The sequence below is a fragment of the Haemaphysalis longicornis genome, unplaced genomic scaffold, assembly GCF_048455015.1.
Source record: "Haemaphysalis longicornis isolate Haplotype H1 unplaced genomic scaffold, Haemaphysalis longicornis Haplotype H1 scaffold_11, whole genome shotgun sequence".
Classification (NCBI taxonomy): Eukaryota; Metazoa; Arthropoda; class Arachnida; order Ixodida; family Ixodidae; genus Haemaphysalis; species Haemaphysalis longicornis.
Genome location: NW_027526214.1, coordinates 61,969,613 through 61,991,200, shown reverse-complemented (window position 1 = coordinate 61,991,200; position 21,588 = coordinate 61,969,613). Strand labels below are relative to the sequence as shown.

The 21,588-nt window shown below is 49.3% G+C and overlaps 2 pseudogenes; both read right to left on the bottom strand.

Annotated features, from left to right (window-relative positions):
* Positions 1-8,512: 8,512 nt before the first annotated feature.
* On the bottom strand, positions 8,513-16,381 carry LOC144160854 (uncharacterized; annotated as a pseudogene).
* Positions 16,382-19,656: 3,275 nt separating this feature from the next.
* Positions 19,657-20,851, bottom strand: LOC144160667 (uncharacterized; annotated as a pseudogene).
* Between the last annotated feature and the right edge of the window lie 737 nt (positions 20,852-21,588).

Sequence of the window (21,588 nt, the reverse complement as noted above, 5' to 3'; positions counted from 1 at the left end):
TTGCTAAGATATAATAGGTTGAACTGGGATACTAAGAATCCCGTGAACACCAAAATCATACACTACATGTGAAGACATTGCAGGCAAGGATCACGAATGCCGGAAAATAAAAAGGATCCCTCAAGAACGTATATTACACTCTCAGGCACCCTGAGTGCAAATAAGCGAGAAACGCACGACTGGTAAATATTATCCTTTACCGTATCTGCCACGTTGGTAAACTTGAGGTGATTGCACTTGGCTACCAAGAAACCGGTGCACACAACTATTGTACATTGTAGGCGTGACATCGCTACCAAGCGTCGCTAAAGCCGGAAAGTAAAAAAGTAGGCCAGCAAAAAAAGCATAACCTACTCTCAAGCGGCCCTCGAGGGAATGGCGCAACGGTGTACACTTCCGTGTTAAATATTACCCCTGACAATCCTCCACCACTTTGCTAATATCGAGGCACTTGATCTCGGCTTCTAAAAGCCCCGTCCACACAAACATACACTACAAGCGATATCGTACGCTGCGCGCGATACTGCGTCCAAGCAGTGCAGACACGGAAAAACAAATAGGACGGCCCCAAAAGGAAGCAAATCTTCCTCGCTGGCAGTCAGCGTCGGAAGGACAGAAGGACGCGCTCTTTCGGGTAAAAGTACATTCCACACAATACTCCGCCGCCTTACTAAGCTGTAATACATTGAACTGGGATACGGAGAATTTGGCAAACACAACACTCTCATACACTGCAGACTACAGTGCTCTCAGGCTTTAAAAATGTTGGAAACTAGAGAGACACAATCGAAAGCATACACTCTTCGGGCCGTCATTGCGGGGGTGAGCGAAGAAAGCTTGCCGTGTTTATATAATCGCTCAGAATACTCTGCTGCATTGATAAGCCGAATGTGCCTGAATAAGCTACTGACCAACCCGCAAAAACCACGAAAAACCCACAATAAGCAAGTACAACCTAACAAGAGCCTAGCAACACCCTTATGCCTACTTTGGCGTTCTAGACTGCAGACATATCTTTCTGTATATATATACATATATATATATATATATATATATATATATATATATATATATAAGAAGCTAAAGAGCGCTCCTTTGAAATTGAACGACAGATTACCAAAAGAACGATTTCCCAGTGTTGTGTACGAAGTTCCATGCGTGAACTGCGATAGAGTATACCTAGTGGAATCTTCAAATTTTGAAAGACGGTTAAAAGAGCATTGTAATGACGTAAAGGAAGGTGTACAAACTTTATAATCATTATCAGGCACCAATGTGATTATCATCATCATCGGTGCCTGTCGTCTCGTGGGAGCAGCTCTGGCTCGAGCTGCTTCATCCTTCCTCAATTACGCATACTTGTTAATAAAACCACCATCGCATCACCGGGACGACTGGGCCCTCAGTCTCTCCTCTTATTTTTATATGGTGCCGATAAACCCGGGAAGAAGTCCCTCTGCGATTCGGAGACATCCGAAATTTGGCCTACTAGGAGGACGGACTTTTGATTCCGACGACGGACCGGAGCGAAGGCCTGAACAAGTGCTGGTATCCAAAAGTTCCCAAGCTATAGGCGGACTCTACGACCACTGAACGTCACCTCCGAGGATTTGCTTAATGGGCAGCGACTCTAAAAAAGACGGTGAGGGGAGTGTCGCAGCGCATAGCGGAACGAAATACGTGCTTTGTGTGGAACACGATCTGAGTTTTGATATTTCTGGGATGCACGTACAGAAACTGAAGATAAAAAGGGCAACAGAAAGTATAAATTCTCATCAACTATGCAGACATGGAAAGGCAACTTTGGGGTTGACCGTAATGACAAGGGAGGTATGCGATGTGTTGAAAGAATTTATGCACCAGTTGCGTTGAATAGAATTTATATTGAGATTTCTCATTGAAGATATCGAACCGTTTTTTGACACGGGGTCCCCGGATGAGGAATATGCCACCAATGTAGAATATCAAGATGAAAGCACTGATGTTATTATCCGTACCTACTATGAAATTAAAGACAAAATGTACGACACCACAAAACCGAGCCACATCGATGTTATAATAAACTCCTCTACAAACTTCAATGAGTTTTATAGACTGACCGCAGAATTATATGCCCACATCATTTGAAGAAACTCGAAGAAACCTCTGCGATAGAAATTTTTTATGCACAACAGTTGCTCCCGCAAGCACAGCGTGACAATGCGACAACGTCATTGTCTGCGCGTGATCATCAGACAAAATACGCCTTGATTATCTGCGCCTTGCATGAGACCACCGTCATTACCATGAACAAGTCAGGCATTTCCTTGATTCCCTTGAAGTTACCACAAGCTACGGGTCGGGAGTGTTCCGAAACTGACATCAAGGATGTGCCACCTGGAAAGGTAAAGGGGCAAGACGAGACGCAAGTGTTGTCAACTAAAATACAATCGATGAAAGACGCTGAAGAGCGGAATACAGACCTTTTTGAGAGACAACGCATGAGGTTTGACGTTCATGCATCGCCCAACGCAGCTGAAGAGTTTTCGATAAGACCCCTTTGAAAACACGGAATGCACCTCAAAATGACACTACAACCAGGAAAGAACAACAAGGAAGCTAAAAAGTTGTTTTGAGGCCGATATTTATATAAAATGGTTGTGTAGATACCTGAGTTGAGAGGCTTCGAAGATCAACTTTTATTTACTCCTCAGTTCGTCGTCTCCACCGACACTACCGGCATGTGCTCAGGAGAAGGTCCTCGCTGTAGTTTCGCCTTCGAATTGTCTCAGAGTATCTGACAATGACTCAGTGAAGGCACCTAGTGGACCCGTACTGACCACGGCTTCTTTGTAGGTGGGGAAGATGTAGAAAGTTTTAATAATTATCAGGACACCAATGAGATCATGATCATCATCGGTGCCTGTCATCTCGTGGGAGCAGCTCTGGCTCCAGCTGCATCGTCCTTGCTCAGTTCGCCATCTTTGTTAATAAAACCACCATCGCATCACCGGGACGTCTAGACGCTTGGTCTCGCCTGTTATTTTATCCGTTAAAACTTTGGAATGTTACAACTTTCGATGGCGACGAACACAATGCAGGCACCTAGCTCAACAGGTGCATAGCGATGAAGAAGAGGAAGAGGACTAGGACAGGCAACAAGATGGCTACTCACAGTACTCTTCCCTGCAAAAAATGTAAATATAACTGCATTTTCCAGATGACGGCCTCCTCCCTTTCTTTGTCTCGAGTTCCACCCCATGGTGCCGAAACTAGGGACGTCAAGCGACACGTCGAGGTGAGCCATGGAGCGTAATTTATTTCTTCGATAGCCCTGCTCATCCGAAGCGAGGAGGAGGCGTCGAGACAGATGAACTGGCTGAAGAGTGCCCAAAAAAAACCTTCTAAAATTCAATGAGAAACCTATGGCCGACGTTACACGAACTCTGGAGAAAACGAAAGACGTCGAGGTCTTTGTTTTATTAGCCAGGCTCCAGCACAGCACTGACCGACTTGCGAGAATCAATAAGGAGCTGGAAGCACATGTTAGTGGAGCCAAATTTGACGGCCAACACGACAACGCTCTAGAGTCGGTGAAAGAGGCTAACAATATAACCGTTTTACTAGAAATAAGACTTCGTGAACAAAATACTTCCACGACATTGAATGGAATTTTGGCAGTCGGTCACCGAAGCCAAGAACAATAAAGCATGACTCCATCATCAGCCCAAACAACGGTATGTGCCTCTATGAATAACCACTCGGCTGAGACGGCGCCTGGCATGCGACAGAAGAATGTGCCTCCCTCTATCGTAACGGAAGACGACATGATACCGGGAACACTAGACCAGCAAGAGTCTGCTCAATCCACTTCGGCTGCATCACCACAAAAATAAATTACCCAGGAAGACGTGGTAGTTTCGGAAGGTGTTATCCGCGAATTTTACTACACTGAAGAGGTTGAAAACTCAAATAAGTGCTGGTATGCGGCCTTAAGATTTCCTATAGTCTGTTTGCAGAACTTCCACAAAACAGGAAATGTAAATCAACATGATAAAGAGCTCCGAGAAAGCCCAAGAAAAACTGCACCAGCCCGTACAAAACCTTTACTACGAAGCAAGCCTGCCCAGGCTTCGGAGAAATGTGACTGCAAGATGATTCGCATGACATAAGACCGCCGACCAGGATACCAAAAGTTTAACAGCTACAACTACACAAAGGGAAGACCACAAAAGAAAAACTACCCGGTTGTAGTTTTCGTAAAATCCTGGACCCCTCGACGACCGTTCACATACAAGTAAGCTTAAGGGACGCAAGCGAAGATCGCACACACCCTTCTCGAGGAAAGAGGCCAGATAAGAATACTCCTGTGGGAATGATTACAACTACGACTAAGGAGGCTACCAGATGTGTTCTTAAATCAAAGAAACCTGGGGAACATTCTGGTACCACGACAACTGGCACTACAAAAAATGGAGATATTCGAGGTTCCAATTGGCGTGAGAGGTACAAGTGCGAGAAGCCAATAAACCAATATGTGAGGTCAGCGCGCGCAAGAAACATTGCAGGACAATATAACTGCGGTTCATCGCCTGGCGTGGTCTTCATGAAAAAGCACAGACCTAAAATAGGAAGAAAGGCCAATTTTAGATGCAAAGGAAGGCCGAAGATCATAAAAAAAATCAAAACATCCCCCTCGCGAGGGGCACGATCAAATGCAGAGCATTTCCGGAGGGGGCGTGCCTGCAAGTCTTATGGATTACTTATTGGCTGTTGTTGTTGTAATTGTTGTCTTCCAGCGTAGACATTGTCGATGAAGTCGATGGTGAAACGTGAAACGTGCCGTGAACCCCCTGCCGCGGCTATTACGCAACGTGGAGAGGCTACGACGCAACGTGGCGCGGCTATGACGCAACACAATCCAACACAATCCACTTTAATCCAACCCAATCCAAATCCAATCCAAGCCAAGCCAAGCCAATCCAATCCAATCCAATCCAATCCAATCCAATGCCCTTCGCGAGAGAGTGTTATAGCGCCGAAATCGCGCTACCACATGAACGCGAACCGAACGCGGCGAGAGAGGGTGTTGCGAGCGGAGAGAAGGCGAGGAGGACGCGGGGGAGAGGGCGCACCTGTGGCCGACGGTTGAATGAGTCAACGATATCAGGCGCGTGCGTAACCTTCCTTTCTGTGTGGGCTCCGTGGAGCAGTCGGTAAAGTGCCGTGTACCTTGCGTTCCGCCCGCAGAGTCGTGGGATCGAAACCTGGCGCCGGAAGGTATAATTTCTTTATATAGTGTAGAGTGCGGACTACGTAGTGATGCGGACTACGGACGCCAACGCGGGTGACATCGTGAGTTACTAAAATGCTCTGCATTTAAAAGAATAAATTCAGACCCCGGCTGGATACGAACTACAGACGTAGCTATATGTTCCCCCCGGACTAGTTTACGCCACATTAACGTATGTTGATAGGACGTGCATAAGTTTTGTTTATCTCGCTAGCACGATCTCTTGTCTGGCGGGGGAATGTTCGAACTTTCGATGGCGACGAAGACGATGCAGGCACCTAGCTGAACAGACGCATACCGATGAAGAAGATGAAGACTACTAGGACAGGCAACAACATGGCTACTCACAGTACTGTTGCCTGTAAATGTAAATATATCTGCATTTCCCAGACGACGGCCTCCCCCCTCTCCTGCCTCGACGTTCCAGCACACAAGCAAAAATGTCGACTGATGCCCTCGCAAAACTTGCACAATCGTCTAACCACAAGATACACTGTAGCTATGGACGCGTTGTCGTCACCCAGAAGGACTTCGCCTCTAGGCTGTATCTGAAATCTATAATAATACCGACGAACAAAAACACTCTGAACCGCATTGATGGCAATCTCCAATCTCCCCCCCATGGCCTACGCAAGGTGTAGTCACGTGCTTCATTTTACTCTAAAATGTAATATAATGTCATTCCCGACAAGACGGGCGTCCGCCGAAGAATCGATTTCATCTGAATGCACAAAATTCTCTTGTGGGGCTTTTCTCGCAACGATGACCGAGGTCGGCAGTGGAAGAAGTTTTTGACGTCCTCTTGAACATGTCTTTCCAACAAGAAACAGCCTACATACCATAACTTAGGTTGCAACTACTACTAAAATCTTGACTTGGCTATTTTTTCTGCTATTCCCTGTCCATGTCTTTAGTGGGGTGTGGGCAACAACTCATAATGTAGGGATGACTTCCCCACCTCACTAACATATATAGCTAAAGGCACCCGCAGTCCATCTTCACAAAACTAGTTCAATGAAGCAAGAGCTAACTTGAATACATTTAAAGAGACACCACTAGAATACACATTCATGGGACACGCACACGTTGAAGAAGCTACGTTGTCCTCATGGCGGACAACCTCGACGTCACCGAAAAGTTCATTCTCCACGTCTGTGGTGCCCCGCGGAAAAAGAGGAGGCCTTGGTGTAATGCGGACTAAGGGCGGGCGCGAGAAGCCCAGAGCAAGGCGTGGGGTATCCTTCGACGGTACCCCACATCGGATAATCTCCTTTTGTTCAAGCAGGCAAAGGCGTTTGGGAAACGTCTGCGACACGGCGCACACGTATGCAACGTATATGAAAACCCAAAGGACAAAAGACACACAGCCTGCCTTTGGTTTATACAACTCGGGACACAGTGGAAGACGAGGGAAACACTCGCACACTTCCAAACGTGTCCAGTTCAGCACACTACACCAACACTTTCATGAAAAACAAAAACATTCTATGAGAAGAAGTCCTTGCAAGGCAATAATACGCCAAACTCCTCTATGACGTCCCCTTTTTACTTCGTGAGCTGTAGATCGCTCTCAGTACTTGGAAACCATCAGCTCCAGGTGCAAACAAGATTTCATACACAATGATACAACACCCACATTCACACACACTTGAAACACTACTTCACCTCTACAATAAAATAATTCTTTCCGGGCGCCTTCCAGGTTCTTGGAGGGAGGCTGTCGTAGTGGCGTTTTTGAAGAAGGGGAACGACCCTTCCACTCCCGCAATTTATCGTCCCATCGCCCTGACAAGCAGCCTATGTAATCTCTTCAAGAAGGGGATAAAAAGGAAACTCGTGTATTTCTCAGAGTACAACGGCCCCCTCGAGTGCGGCCAGGCAGGCTTTAGGGCGGTATTATCTACCAAGCATCAACTCGTTGCATTAGGGTCGTATATTTAAAATGCTTTCCTCCCCAAGCTGTACTGTATGACAGTATTCTTTGATCTGAAAAAAAAGCGTACAATATCGCGTGGAGGTACGCCATCCTAAGCGACCTGAAGACATTTGCATATCGGGTAATACACGCAAAACTAATACACGCGGTAAGCGCAAGATGAGCCTGGTTTGATTTTTATAGAAGAAGCTTTCATCCAAGACTAAACCGCAATTTCTTGATGATCAACAATATTAAGACATTTCTTCAGTAAATATATGTTGATGCTAATTTGTATATAGCACTAAAATTCTTTTTTTTGAATTTCAACTTCTTGTTTTCTTTCTAGGCCATAGAATGCGTAAGCATTCCTTCTGCAGATTTCACTACAAACCGTGTTAATAGTGCCTGTATGTGCATGAAAACTCTTGTTGTTCGGTATATTTATGTGGTATTGTAACTGTGGGTATTGAAAAAAACAAAATTACAGGGACACAAATTGTTTAAGTTGATAGTCTTGGCAAGAGTAAACATTCAAACGCTTCTAACTTGTGGCAGTCACTTAACCAAGACTGCTTACATTGAGAAAAACAAAACAAAATTGGAATCGGGAGTGAAGGGATCGGTAATAAAGAAGAGGTGGACAGAGAGAAAAACACTTTATATTGTCCTTAATCAGTAGAAGGGAATCGAACCCGAACCCGAAGCAAACCAAAAATCGGAACGGAACCCCAATTTTTTTCTTAAACCGGAAGTAAACCTGAATTGCAGTTTTTCCGCAATTTTGAAACTTTAGTAACGCGTTACCCCAGGACGTTTCCACAGCATAGGTTTACTAAGAAAGGTTGAGCAGAAAAGCTAGATGATGATTTTTGCACACTCCACGAGACAAAGCTTCTTCTTCTTCACTTCAATTGGGCATTGTACATGAGATCCGCTGATGATAATCTTCAACAGATTCCCGCCCGCTGGAAATGGCTCAATGGCTCACTAATCTGAAACAGTTTTCAAGCGGACGTATATGTTTCGTTTACCTTCGTACCAACTCCTTGCCGGTTGTCGGGAAAAGACATGATCTTATTCTGCCATCGCTTCCTGTATACGTCCGTTCTTTACGGCACATCCTCCAAAACGTCCTGGGGCCTTTGTCTTAGATGAGTACGACGTCGCCGTCCGATAACTGTGGGGTGCTTGCAGCTTGGCTCGTACCGTGATCCAAGCTCCTTCTGTCTGTCTGAAAAAACTTTAATGCTGATATATACAGGGAAGATGTTTGAGGTGGCCCGGAGGGTGCCACCTCTCACAATAACTGGGTGGGCTCCTAATTACAGAAGCCCATTGGCGATCGCCGCGGCTCGGGCTCGGTTGACCAGGGCCTTCTGGCTCACAAAGTCGGAGCAGCCGAGCAGGGCTGCCTCCCAGTCCTCTCGGCTGGGGTTGGGTTTTGGGGCGAGGTTCGGAGTTGATTGGCATGCCCACACCATGTGGAAGATGTCGGAAAACTTCTCCGCACAGTACGGGCATTGTCCTGTATAGGCAGGATCAAAGTGTTTTAAAACTGCCGTGCACAGCAGTGTTTTGGTGTAAAGACGGAGGAGAGTGCGTTCCTCTGCCCTAAGGCCCTTACAGGGCTTAGGATAAATTGCGTGGCCGAATAGGTATAATTCAGTGATTTCTCGAAAAGTGAGGGCCGTTTTGTGTTCGGGATCCATTTCGGAAGGGTCTGAAGACGTTGCCCGGAGAGTGAGCGCGCGTGCTGCGGCGTCTGCCGTTTCGTTGCATTCGAGACCCATGTGAGCAGGAGCCCATTGTTTATTGTTTATTGTTGTTTATTGTGTGGTGCCCACCAACAGCACTAGGCCTTCTTGGGTGGTGCACACAAAAAGGACAGGGCGACACACAGATAAACAAACGGTAAAACATGGAGACTGGTTATGAAGTGCAGGGATCACAAAGTACTTACTACCACCGCACACGCGCGTGCTCGCAGGCACGCACACGCACTCACACGTAAGCACGCACGCATGAGCGCGCACACACACACACACACACACACACACTCAATTTATACATTTAAGGAATTGAGATTACAGTCAGGTACATTAGCACGCGCTGAGACAGGGCTTGTGACAAGGTATACTACAAAGTACATTGGCATACACGCAAGTTCAGTACAATCCACCGTCGTAACTTACTGGGGAACGTGGATACTGGTAATAAGTACATATAAAGCAAAATTTATATGTATGCACGGCACATACGCTCGTGAGTGCAAACAAAACATACATACACGCATGCCCACGCGGGTGCATGTGAAGGTGAACAAGTGCAGGCAAATGCGCACGTGCATGCATGCACACACACCTGCGGACACACATACATAGGTGCACGGGAGTATGTGTACGGCAAACGGTGCAAGTGTAGAAAATGGGAAGGGAACGGAAAACACGAACACGAGATAACTTCTATACCATACTGAATTGGCAACAGCGGTTTCAAATGCATGCATTTTTCAGGGCGCGTTTAAAAAAGTTAACATTGCCGGAAAAGACGTCCAAAGATGCACGAAAGTCATCATTGTACACACGTTGCACACGGCACACTGGAGACAGCATCTCTGAGGTGGTCACATCAAAGCAAAGGTGGGGGCGGAGAGCTCGAATCGGTGCCCTTAGCCGAACAGAGCTCACTAATTTCGGGCTGTCGAATCTGGAGTGGATACACTTGAACAAAAACACTAAATCGCGGTTTGTGCGTCTAGATTGCAGTTCTTCGAGCTTCAGCCGCTTGATGACATCCTTGTAAGCGTATTTCTCGTGTAGGGTGTAGTGGCGAGAGAAGATGCGCGTGAACCTTTTCTGAACCCTTTCCAAGCGCAAAGACGACGACGCACTCATGCAGTTCCAGACTGCCGATGCAAACTCAAGCTTTGGGAGTACAAGGGCTTGGTACAGAGCAAGGAAACACGAACCTCCTGAGAAGTGCCTTGTTGCACGAGAGATAGCGCCCAAAGTCCGAAGAGATGAGCGTGCGAGGTAGTTTACATGCGGTGTGAATCGTAGTTTCGAATCCATCACAACGCACAAATCACGTGTTTCGCTTACTCTTCTTATCATCAGAGAGTCGAGGTGGTATGGGAAGGTTAAAGGAGAGGTTTTTGGAGTGTATGAAATTGTAACGGTCTTCAATGGATTCAAATCTAAGTAGTTAGTTTTGCACCAGAGGGAGATTGCTTGTACGTCGCGTTGAAGCTGGGCGCAGTCCGCCTGTGATCCCACTGCGCGATAGAGTTTCATGTCGTCTGCACACTGCAATAGAGATGAATGCTTTATAATTAACTGCACATCATTTACAAAAAGTTAAACAATAAAGGACCGAGAATAGAGCCCTGGGGAACCCCGGACGGTACAGTGAAGCTGCGAGACTTAGCACCAGCGTACTGAACAAAGTTTGTTCTCTGTTTGAGGTAGGTTGCAAACCACTCGCAGAAAGCAGGAGCCAAGCCATCAGAAGACAGTTTGCGAAGGAGCAAATTATGGTTTACGCGGTCGAAGGCCTTGCTGCAGCCGAAGTAGATGGCATCCATTTGTTGACGTGAAAGTATGTACTTGCTGACGTCACTCAGAAAGCAGGCAAGCTTTGATTCGACGAACCGGGCAGGTATAAAACCGTGCTGATTACTATGAATGAGGGGCCGGATTTTGGACAAGAGATAACGGTGTACTACTTTTTTGAAAACTTTTGAGAAAGAACAAAGGAGAAATATTGGTCGGTAGTTCCCAGGCACCGACGCATTTCCGGACTTATGGAGAGGAAAAACAACGCCGGGTTTCCAATTTGTCGGAAAGTGCCGCTCTTTAAGCGAGAGACAAAAAATGTGGCAGAGCAACGGCGCGAAAATGGCAGAGCAGCCTTTTACAATGAAGCATGGGATGTTATCATGGCCTGAGGATTTCTTCGAAGGTAGGCTGTGGATAGCAACCGTGACATCCTCAACGGTTATGTTGGGCGTGTGTATGACATCACCTATCTGCGCGAGCCGAAGCGGGAAGCCGCTGTCGCGTGACGAGGAGTACGCGGACGAGAAGTGTTTTGTGAATATTTCAACAATGCTGGCTGGGTCGAAAACGATGGTGTCGCCATCCTGCAGAGTAATCCGCTCAGGGGCCTTTCTTGTGCGCGTGCTAAAGATCCGCCAGAAGTCGCTCGGGGATCGGGTAAGCGAAGATTCTGCGAAGTCCGAAAAATGTTTTTTGTCGCGAGCGAGCAGTACTTTCACAAGTGAGCGCTGTTCTTTGAATTTAGTGTCGGCTGACGTGTCGTTTTTAGCTTTCCTTAGTTTGTGGAATCGACGCTTACTGCGCAGCGCGCTGCGGAGTTCTTTGCTTAACCAGAAAGAGAATTGATGAGGGCGCTTGGACTTTTTTGGTATGTGCTCGTCCATTGCTTTTCGGACAATTTTTGTGAGCAGCTGCACTGCTGCGTCTGTAATATGCGATGTGTAGACTGGCTCCCAATTCGTCTCCTGGAGCGTTATGTAGAGGGCATTGTAATCGCCACGGGGAAAATGAAAGAATGGGGTCTCCATGCGCCGCTCATAGGCAACCGGTAGTAAAGCTGTGACAGTGAATGGTTCATGCCACGGGTCGACCGGAACAAGGGCTTCTCGAGCGTGTTTAAGGTCTAAGGAGGTCAAGTTGGAGAAGACGATGTCAAGGACATTTCCTGCGGGTTTAGGAGGAAGTGCAGCATATGGCAATCCAGCGAATGAGAAAAGGTTAAACAAGTGAGTGGCTTTGGTAGAATTGCCAACATTTTCCCCGGGATTCCACCACCGGCCGGGCACGTTGAAATCACCGAATAAAAGAATGTTGTACTTTCCAGGGTCTATACTTTCTGAGAGGTGCTGAAAAACGGACGCGAATGCGGGGAAGTCTAGAGTTGGATGCATATAATACACGCCAATGAGCAGGTTTTTTCCGCGGTTTGTCTTTGTTTCGACCCAAACGCATTCATTTCCCAATTCGAGATCAGCTCGGCGAAACGCAACCATGGACTTTCGCAGGGCGATTAAAGCTCCTCCACCGTACTTTTGACCGGTGCGTTCGTAGTCTCTGTCATGGCGAAAGACAGCGTACTCGTCCGGGAAGTAATCTGTAGAAGCAATTTGGTCTGAGAGCCAAGTCTCAGCAATGCAGTATACGTCGTGATCGAAAAGAACCACATTATCAAAGAATTGTTGCGCTTTTGTCCGTAGGCACGGCCGCTGGATGAGAGGCGCACTGACGTGCGGCCTGCCGCGTGCTCCCAAACCGGCGTGAGGGTGCCTAGTACCCATCGCTGCCGCGGCGGCGCCACCGTTCCGGGACTGGTTGCGGTGAGCGCAGCCCGCGGGACGCCGGCTTTTGGGCCGCTTATATCGAAGTGTGGGCTTATCATCGGCGTTCCACGCTCCGCATAAGGCATTTACCAGCACTAATTTTACGCCTGTTAAAAGACAAACACGATTAGCGGTGGCCGAGCTTAATTTGGTCAAGGTGGAAGTTAAATTCTGTTCACAGCAGCAGCATTACGCGTTGATAGTGTGCCTTCTGTCTTGCATTGCTGTGTCGTTGTGTCTCACGTCGCCCGGCATGCTCTTTGTGACCTTACGCACGTCAGAGATTTACGTTTTGTCTGCAAGCTGCGACTGCAGAGAATATATTAAAATTACAAACAAGCAGAAACAATGTTTTTGTGACGGCGCTTGCTATTTATGAGTGCCAACACTTCTCAATGTTTAAGACGTAACCAACTTTTATGTAGGTTTTTCCTCGTGCACTAAATAAAACAACACAATTCGTATTAATCTCACGGCACATATGACTTGATTACACGTTATTTAGTTATGAATACTAATATCATGTCGGCCCTTTTTTATTTTGATAATATATATATATACAGTTGAATGAAAAGCGATTCCAGTTTCTACCTGATATTTTTACTTCTTCCCTGCAGCCTCGAAAAAAATTTAGTAGAGCAGATGGGATTTCTGGGTCGACAAAAAACTTTAAAAAAATATTTGGCGAGCTTGGCAAGCTAAATTTTTGCCCGGACACGAAAGAAAAAAGCGAAATTGTACAGAACTTCCAAAAATTGTCTAATAATGCGTAAGCATTCGAACAACGCTTTTCACTTCACGTTTTCTTGTTTTCTTTGCTATTTTAAACCAACAATTGTACATCTTGAATATCATAATTATTAATTGTTCTAACTGCGTGAATTACACATTATTTGTGCAGGTACAAGGCATTGCACTTGTTGCATTACGTAGAGATTATGCTTGGGTACTCAAAAAAGAAAGCTGACGTAATGACAACGTATGTGAAAATTTTCCTACGCTACGAAAATTCATTCGAATTGAAGCGCAGTATGTTCACAGAGCAAAACTACCGCAACGTCTTTAGAGCGCGCTAATCTGAGCGCATACTGGTGCTGCTCCAGGAGCCCGGCCGTTAGCTTCAGGGATAAATGCGTATGGGTTTAAATCGGCGGTGAAATAACGGAGGATATAGCGCTTGTTCTCATCGCAAAGTTTAAAAAATGCTTAGCAACGTGGACCGCGTACGCACTGTTTCTTGAACACAGCACGGTGCATTTATTTTTCTTTCTATACAACCTCTATAATCAAGTTTTCAGGAGCGCGTATAAAGGCATTGTCGGGCGTGCGAAAATAAAACAACCCAAATCTCTATGCGCGGCAAGACATGATCGGGCCAGTATAAGAGTATCAAAAAAAAAAAAAGACACGCATAGCAAAATATTTTCAAATCCTTTTTCGACCATCCTATCGCCTGTCCTCGTTTTATGAGGTGCGCATTCCGCCCGGCCAACATGTTTTTGCAAAGAAGTGTCTTTAGGCAATTAAGCTTTAATCCGTCGCCGGCAAATATTCATCGCTCTCCCGTGTGTCGACACCGCATTTCCCGAGAAAAGGTGACATTTTTGAAATTTCGGACGAATAAAGTCCCACCAAATACCTACCGCTTGAACTGTAACTAATCAACTTGCGGCTTTAAACTGTGCAACGACGCTTTGTACAAAGCTTACCGGTGGTTATTATCTTTTTGTTGAATATTATCTTTTTTTAACAATGTTGTCGAATATGGAGCATCTTTTTAGATTTGTTAGATTGAAAATGTATTGCCTATATCTCAGTCAAGAATTATTTTAGCTTCTGGCTGCTTCAGTCACGGCCGGGCGGCTGGATCGAGCGACAGACTGGCAGACTTACATACATACGGACAGACAGTTTTCGCGGTTGAGTAGCCAGGAAGGACAACCACATCTTTAAAACCTGTGCGCTGGCTGTCTTTCTCAGTCGGTGCAAGCGCTCGCATACGGGGACCGCCCCGCTCCGTCCCGAAACCAGTCCCCGAACGCTAGCGCCGCGAGGGAGTCAAGCGGCGGCAAACGTAAGCACCGCCACTCACGCCCTCGCCCGTTGAAATCCGGGCGACGCGGCAGGCCGCACCTTGCGTGCGCTCTCATCCAGCGGCCGTGCCGTAGGCCTCGTGTGTTTTGGTAGTAAAAAGAAATACTCATGGGGCGTTTACTTCGGAGGGCTTCAGCGCACGGTCTTCCCGCAGGGTGCCATCAAATTGTCGGAATAAGCACCCGCTCGGCCACACTGACGACTTATTCACGAGATCAAAACACGCATCGCTTACCGCAACATGAAAGGAGGCGTAGCTCGGGTGCTTGGTTTTTAGACGCGTGCAAACGACGCTGTCATCTTTACAAACATCCGTGACAAGTTTCAGCACGGTTGGAACTGAGATGTCGGGGTGAAGACGGGACACAAACAAGGCTTTCTTGAGGGGCTGGCGGAGCACGGTCTGAAGGTCGCTGTTTTTGTTTGCCCCAACGGAAGCCTCGGGGAAGCGGTTGCGGGGTTGCCTTTTGTTGAGGCCGCCGGGGCGAAGGGGGCTCCACGCGGGAGGGGGGCCGTTCAAGCAACTCGATGTGGGCGACTGGCTGGTGGGTGAGGAGGCCGGGACAGAGCTGCTGAGGGGGCTTTGTGTGGCAGGAGCGTCAAGCACTGCGGAGGGCTTTCGCGTTGACCCGCGGTGGCGGAGCTCCTCGCGCAAGACACGCACCTCACTCTGAAGACACGCAATTGCGGCCGCCTGTATTTCCGATGCCTTCGTGGTTTCGCTACCAAGGCGAGCGGGCTCCTCCCGTAGTTGGCTGAGCTCGTCCGTTAAAAATGAGATGCCTTCCACGGCGTTGACGAGCAGGTCATTCATCTTGCTCAGTTGGCTACCAACATCGCCGGGGTAGGGAAAGAATGCGTTGTGGTCGAGAGCAACGTTTTCTGCCGCCGGTCCGGTGTTCTCGTCGGGCTTGACGGGTGGTGCCGCTTTCCAACAAGCGTTGCAATGGAAAGGAAGATCGCCAGCGCGAAGAAGTTGGAGATCCTCGTCGGGCCAGGCAATGCACTTTGTGTGCGCGCACTTGCCACACGAAGCACAGCGAAAAGAGTGCTGCTTGGCTGTGACACGTTGCGAGCAGGCGACACAGTTGGCTCGACCCGCCATCTTGGCGGCTTTGGTCCTCGCTGTGGCGTTAGGGTTAGCCCTCCGTTGGCAGTCGTGAATTTTGCAATTGACAGGGTTACTCGCCTGTTTGGTGGATCACGACGAAAGTGGTATCAGGAGAATCCGTGCATCGTACGGGTTCGATTGGTGGCGAAATCAGGTGGGCAGGAGGTGCCCGTCCGCGGGTGGCGAAGCGAGAAGCGGGAGCCGAAATTAAGCGCGTGTGGCTGCGTCGGCCCCCTAGCGGCCTGGCTACGATCGTTCGAGATGCGGGGGCCCCGAGTTAGTCGCTATTTTGAAGGATGCGATACGCAAAGGGAGGAATGTACCCCTGTTCAATGTTTCTGCAGGCCCCTCTCGAATCGGTGATGATGACTCGCGACTCCTGGTCTGCGGCTGCTAGCGCGATGGCCACTTCCTCCGCATGTGTTATGTGTTGAGCTCTGAATGTTAGGCCATTTACCGCGACGTTTTGGTGGACGACTACGGCCGTGTACCACCCCCATGGTGAGGGCCGGAGGCGTCCACGTAAAAGATTCCGTGCTTGTTCCCATTGTGGCGGGCCAGTGCCTCCGCCCGCGCCAGGCGCCTGCTACTGTGCTCGTCACGTGTCATGTTGGCCGGAAGAGGGCGCACGTGCAGGGCGTATCTCCAGACTTCGGGGATGCGTACGCGCTCTTCCGTTAGTGTTGTGTGGTGGATGTGTAGTCAGGCTAATAGGCGGCGTTCCGACGGCGTCTTTGAAATTCATGTATATTGATTAGTCAAGTGTGCCACCCGGAGCTCCGCGAAAGTGTTTACCATCCCCAGGCCCATGAGGCGCTGGTTTGAAGTGTTTATCGAGAGGTCGAGGGCACGCTTGTACATCTTTCTGAGAATCACTTCGAGGCCGTTCTCGTCAAACTTGCGCAGGTGGAGGTAAGGAGTCGAGAAGAGGCCTCGACTAATGACGAATGCATGCGCCAGCCACAAGGCATCTTTGCACCGTAATCCTCGCGTTGGTTAGAAACCCGGCGGACCATCCCGCCCACCTGGTCCCCCACCTTACGCAGTTTGGCTATTGTTGTATCTACCCGTCGATGATTGTGGATAAAGAGGCCAAGTACTGTAATCTCATCGTGTTCGGGTATCGGGCAGCTGGCCAGGGGGAGTTCCATTGTGGTGGTGCACTTAGGCGACGGGCGAATGTACACAAATGCGGATTTGGATGGGGAGCATTGAAGGCCGCAGCGGCGGTCGTAAGGGTCCTCAATTTCCGCCGCTTTCTGCTGGTTGGCCTCAATGTCTCCAACCGATCCGTGTTTGGCCTAGATGGTAATGTCGTCGGCGTACAGCGCATGTTGGACGCCTTCGACCTTCGCCAGCTGAGCCGGAAGTTTCATCATAGCAGATTGCAAAGTAACGGCGAGAGGACCGTGCCCTGTAGGGTTCCTCTTGTTCCCAGTTGATAGGGGCCGTGTCCTTCGTCTTGTATTCGGATGAACGATTGACGATCCGAGAGAAATTGCTTCAATACCGAAAGGTGTTGTGTCCACAGTCGGTCTGGGAGAGATGTTGCAGGATAATTTCGTGTGTGACGTTGTCGAAAGCCCCCTTCAAGTCTAGGGCGAGTATTGCCTTATCGTTGAGGGGGTATTCGACAGGGTTGAGAATTTCTCGGTCGAGTTGAAGCAGAACATCCTGCGTGCACTGGTGCGTGCGGAAACCGAACATGGTGTCTGCGAATGCATTTTGGTTTTAGAGAAACAGAGACAGCCTGTCCCGCACCATTGTCTCCATCAGCTTTCCCGCACAAGACGTGAGGGAGATGTGGCGGTGGTTGTCTGTGTTTGTGGCTTTGCCGGCTTTCGGAATGAAAGTTACCAGGGCGGTCTTCCATTCGATTAGGAGGGGTGCCTCACCAAGCTAGATCGAGTTGATGAAAGCAAGGAGGTGCTCCTAGGCGGGGTCGGGAAGATTGGCAAGCACTTTCACAGTTATCTTTTCGCGGCCCGGTGCCGTTCCTCCTTTCATTTTAGCTAGGGCCGCCTTCAGGTAATGCAGCTGGAACAGCTGATCCAGCTCCGCGTTCTCGGAACCTGCATACGAGTACGCGGGCCATCGGGGGTCCTGCTGAGTGCAAAGATACTGGTCGCGTAGCTTGCACGCTAATTTTGAGGTATCTCCATCGAAGCTATGAATAGCTCGTAGGAGATGTTTTTGTGTCTCGGCGCGGGTTTGAGTCGGGTCAATTAAGGCGCGGAAGAGGTACCACGTGCTCCGGCTAGACATTTGTCTGGCCGCAGTGTTGCAGTGGTCCACCCAGCTCTGCGATACGAATTTTAAGCTTTCTGTTATGTTTCTGGTGGCACCATCTGCGGGAGAGGCTGTGCCGTGCCTCCCAGATATGCAGAAGGCGGGTGTCCACCTTCGGCGTTGCCTCTGAGAGCTGTATTTTAGTTTCCACCAAACGAAGGTGTGTAACCGTTTCTTGTGCCCATGCGTGGTATCCTTGTTCGTGAATAGAGGCCGAATTGATGTAACTTTGCCGGAACCTATTCCAGTCGGGGAGCCGAGCTTGTTCGTAGGGCCGTGCCAATGGTTTAGTCCTTACGGTGGTATTGATAACGCAGTGGTCACTACCGAGGGTTTCCTCGGTGTTGGCTCATTCTGCGTGTGTAATATTTTTGGCAAAGGTAAGATCCGTACACGTATCCCTGGTCACGGAGTTACCCACCCGCGTTGGATATCCAGGGTCGGTGTGGAGAGTCAGGCCCAGCGTGGATGCAAGTTCCGCTAGCTTGCGTCCCCGCTTCTCCTCACGCACGTACCCCAAGAGAGTACTGTGGCCTTTGAAATCGCCCACAATCACCAGGGGCTCCCTCCCCACAAGCTTTAGAGCGCGGCTAAAAAGTGCGGCGAACGTTACATTTTTTTAGTCGTGGGGGGGGGGGGGGGAATGGGGACAGTATACGTTGAGTATGGGGAGTGGTACATCTTGTTTCTTAAACGGAAGTGTCACCATTACATACGAATATTCAGTTTGAAGTTCCAAGTAGACTAAATTAGCTGTGTAATTTTTATACACACATACGCAGGAAAAGGGGTCCTGTTGGAAGGTTATGTAGTTTGTAAGGGTGGCGGCGCTCCCTGACTGCTGGAGGGCAACCACCGCCGGAAGCGAGTCAGAGTTGAAAGGAAAAGTCGCAGATTCGCCCGCTTTGCGGGAGAGCGGAAGCCTCGACAGTTCCACTGGACAATTTGAATAGGGGTGGTCGAATTGGTTCTTTGGCAGTGCCTGATCTTAGCTCTGCTCGCCATGGTCAGTTAGCAGTTAGGTTGAGGCAGGATTGTAGCGACGCTGCTCCGGAGCCAGCCCTCGGGGCGAGGGGGGTGTCCTCTATACCGGAGAGTGAGCAGCTGTCGTCATCATCTGCCTCTGTTAGGCGTCTAGAACCTTTGACAGGGCGGCCGGAACGTCCTTGTAGGGACCACCAGTCCTGCGCGAGAGGCACAAGGAATGCGTAATTTGTTGGGCAATCATCGCGGCGATTGTCTCTTGCAATTTGGAGATGGTGTTGACCATCAGTGAGATTTGATTGGCCATGGCGGCTAATCGAGCGTATATGTCCCGGAATCAGGCGTTAAAACGGGCCTCGAATTCAGGCTCCACGCTTGTTGCCGCTTTCAGCGCCATGAGCTCACTTTCCATCACCTCAGCCGCGGGAGGGGAGGTGGGAGAAGGAAACTGGTTGATTTTGGATTCCAATTCGTAATTCTCTTTAGCAGCATCTCGGTTTGGGCCCGTAGTGCTGGTATTTGATCTTGCTCGGTGCTCCGTGCCCTTGGGAGGGAAGTAAGTAGGGAGGAAAAGGAAGCAGCCCCATCCTAACCACTCACCTGGCGTCCGTTTATGACGGCGTTGACCCAGGGCCTGGTCTCGCCACGGGTCTCCGCGTTCGTTTCTCCAGGCCGCCGTGTGGTGGCGACGCCGTCGACAATCGTTTTCCATCACCTCCAGTAGGTGATTTTTTGATGTTAGAGGCTTCCTGGCGAGGCTGGACGTGGGGTGGCCCAAGATGGCGACTTTTTTTGAACGTTATTTTGTTTTTCCCGCCCGTTTGGGCTGTTTTTGTGGGTTTGCGGAATTTTGCCACACAGTCGCGAGAGTTGGTGACATGGGCGCCACCGCACACAGAACACCGGGGAACACAGTTGTGAGGGGCCCGCACCCCCTCCACTAGCGGAGATTGGAGTCCGCGGAATCCACACGTGTTCGGCTGCAGGTTTGGACATGCATCTGCTCGATGCCCGAGGACCCCACACTGGATGCAGGCCGGGATACTTTTGCAATAGGTTTGCACAGAGGCGACCATGTTGTCATATTGCACATAACGGGGCTTCTCCTTACCCGCGAAGGTGATGCGTGCCTTGTTTGATGTTCCGAATTTTCGGATTTCCACGATGGTGCAGCCACGCCAGCACACTCGATGTTGAAGTTTCCGTAGTATCCGTGTTACGGACCACGATCACACCGCATCACGTGTTGCTGCCCTCTTGCCTAAGGTAACCATAAAGCCGGACCGATCCCTTCTCGGTATTTACAGCAAAGTCCCCGATTAGCCGGTCGGCCGCCTCGATGTCCGGGGTATGCACGATTATGATGTTTTGGTCTCGTGATGGCAGAAAGGAGATTGCGCGGGCCCGTTCCGGCCCGAGGTACGCCGAGATGGCGGTGCCGTAGCCGGTTTCCGTGAACGCCTCGTGAATAGAAACACGCTGCTTGGTCTTGATGACTTTAACGTAGTCTTTGGGAGCGCGTTTGGGCATTGGGCGCGGCTTCCACTTCGTGGACAGTTTTCCCTTGCTTCCCGTGGCGCGTCTCGCGGGAGCGTTCACTTTTGCGACTGACGAGCCGATGGCCTGGGCGACGTCGGACGCCGTCATCTTGCCTTTGTCCTGGCAGCGGCGTTCAGCCACTTGTAGTAAAGCTTGACTCCGAATTTTCGAAAAACCCATTAAATTTTGGTCACTGGTGGTGAGGACCGAGGTCCACGCCATCGTCTAAGGGTCGTAACCGCACGTTTGGAGCGCGGAAGTTGCCATTTTGTCCTAGGAAGGCCGATTTCGCCCGGCCGGGCGTCGGCGTCAGCGCGGCGGCTTCGACGTGGTCGGTCGACAAACGGCTGTAAATTCGCAGAAAATAGGCCCACTTGGACGACTTCGGTATCCAGGTGTTCCGCTCGATGTTCCGGATCGTTCAATGCCAATTTTGTCTAGGTAGGACAATTTTGACCGCGGCTCCAGCCGAAAATCGGCGGAGCCATTACACCACACGTTTGCTCACGTCACGCGCTCGCAGCGCTCCCCCCCCCCCCCCCCCACCAAGCTCCTTTAGGTATTCATTTCGCAATCTCGCCAACCACTGTTGCGTTATGCGACAATGGTTCTCCATGCATCTTCAATTTCACGGCTGTGTTGGTTGCCCGGGGAGTCATGAATCTGCAGCTTGCCGCCAATAATTTCCGCTGGTGTTAAAAAAAGTGGCTCGCCTGGCTCGCCGTATACGTATGTCAGTGGACGATTGTTTAGAGCTCCTTCCACCTCCGTTAGCACAGTTCGTAGCTCCCAAGAGATGTGATTCTCTAGGCAATTACATTGCGTATGGATGTCTTCATGCTTCGTATGAAGCTTTCATAGAAACCGCCCCACCAAGACGAACACTACGAAATGGCCTTCTACTTGATCTTGTGCATACTGGTGAAACTGGTCACTGGATCATTCATTGATGCTTCAAGCTATCTGTTAATGTCACTTTCGGCACGTTTGAATGTCTTGGAATT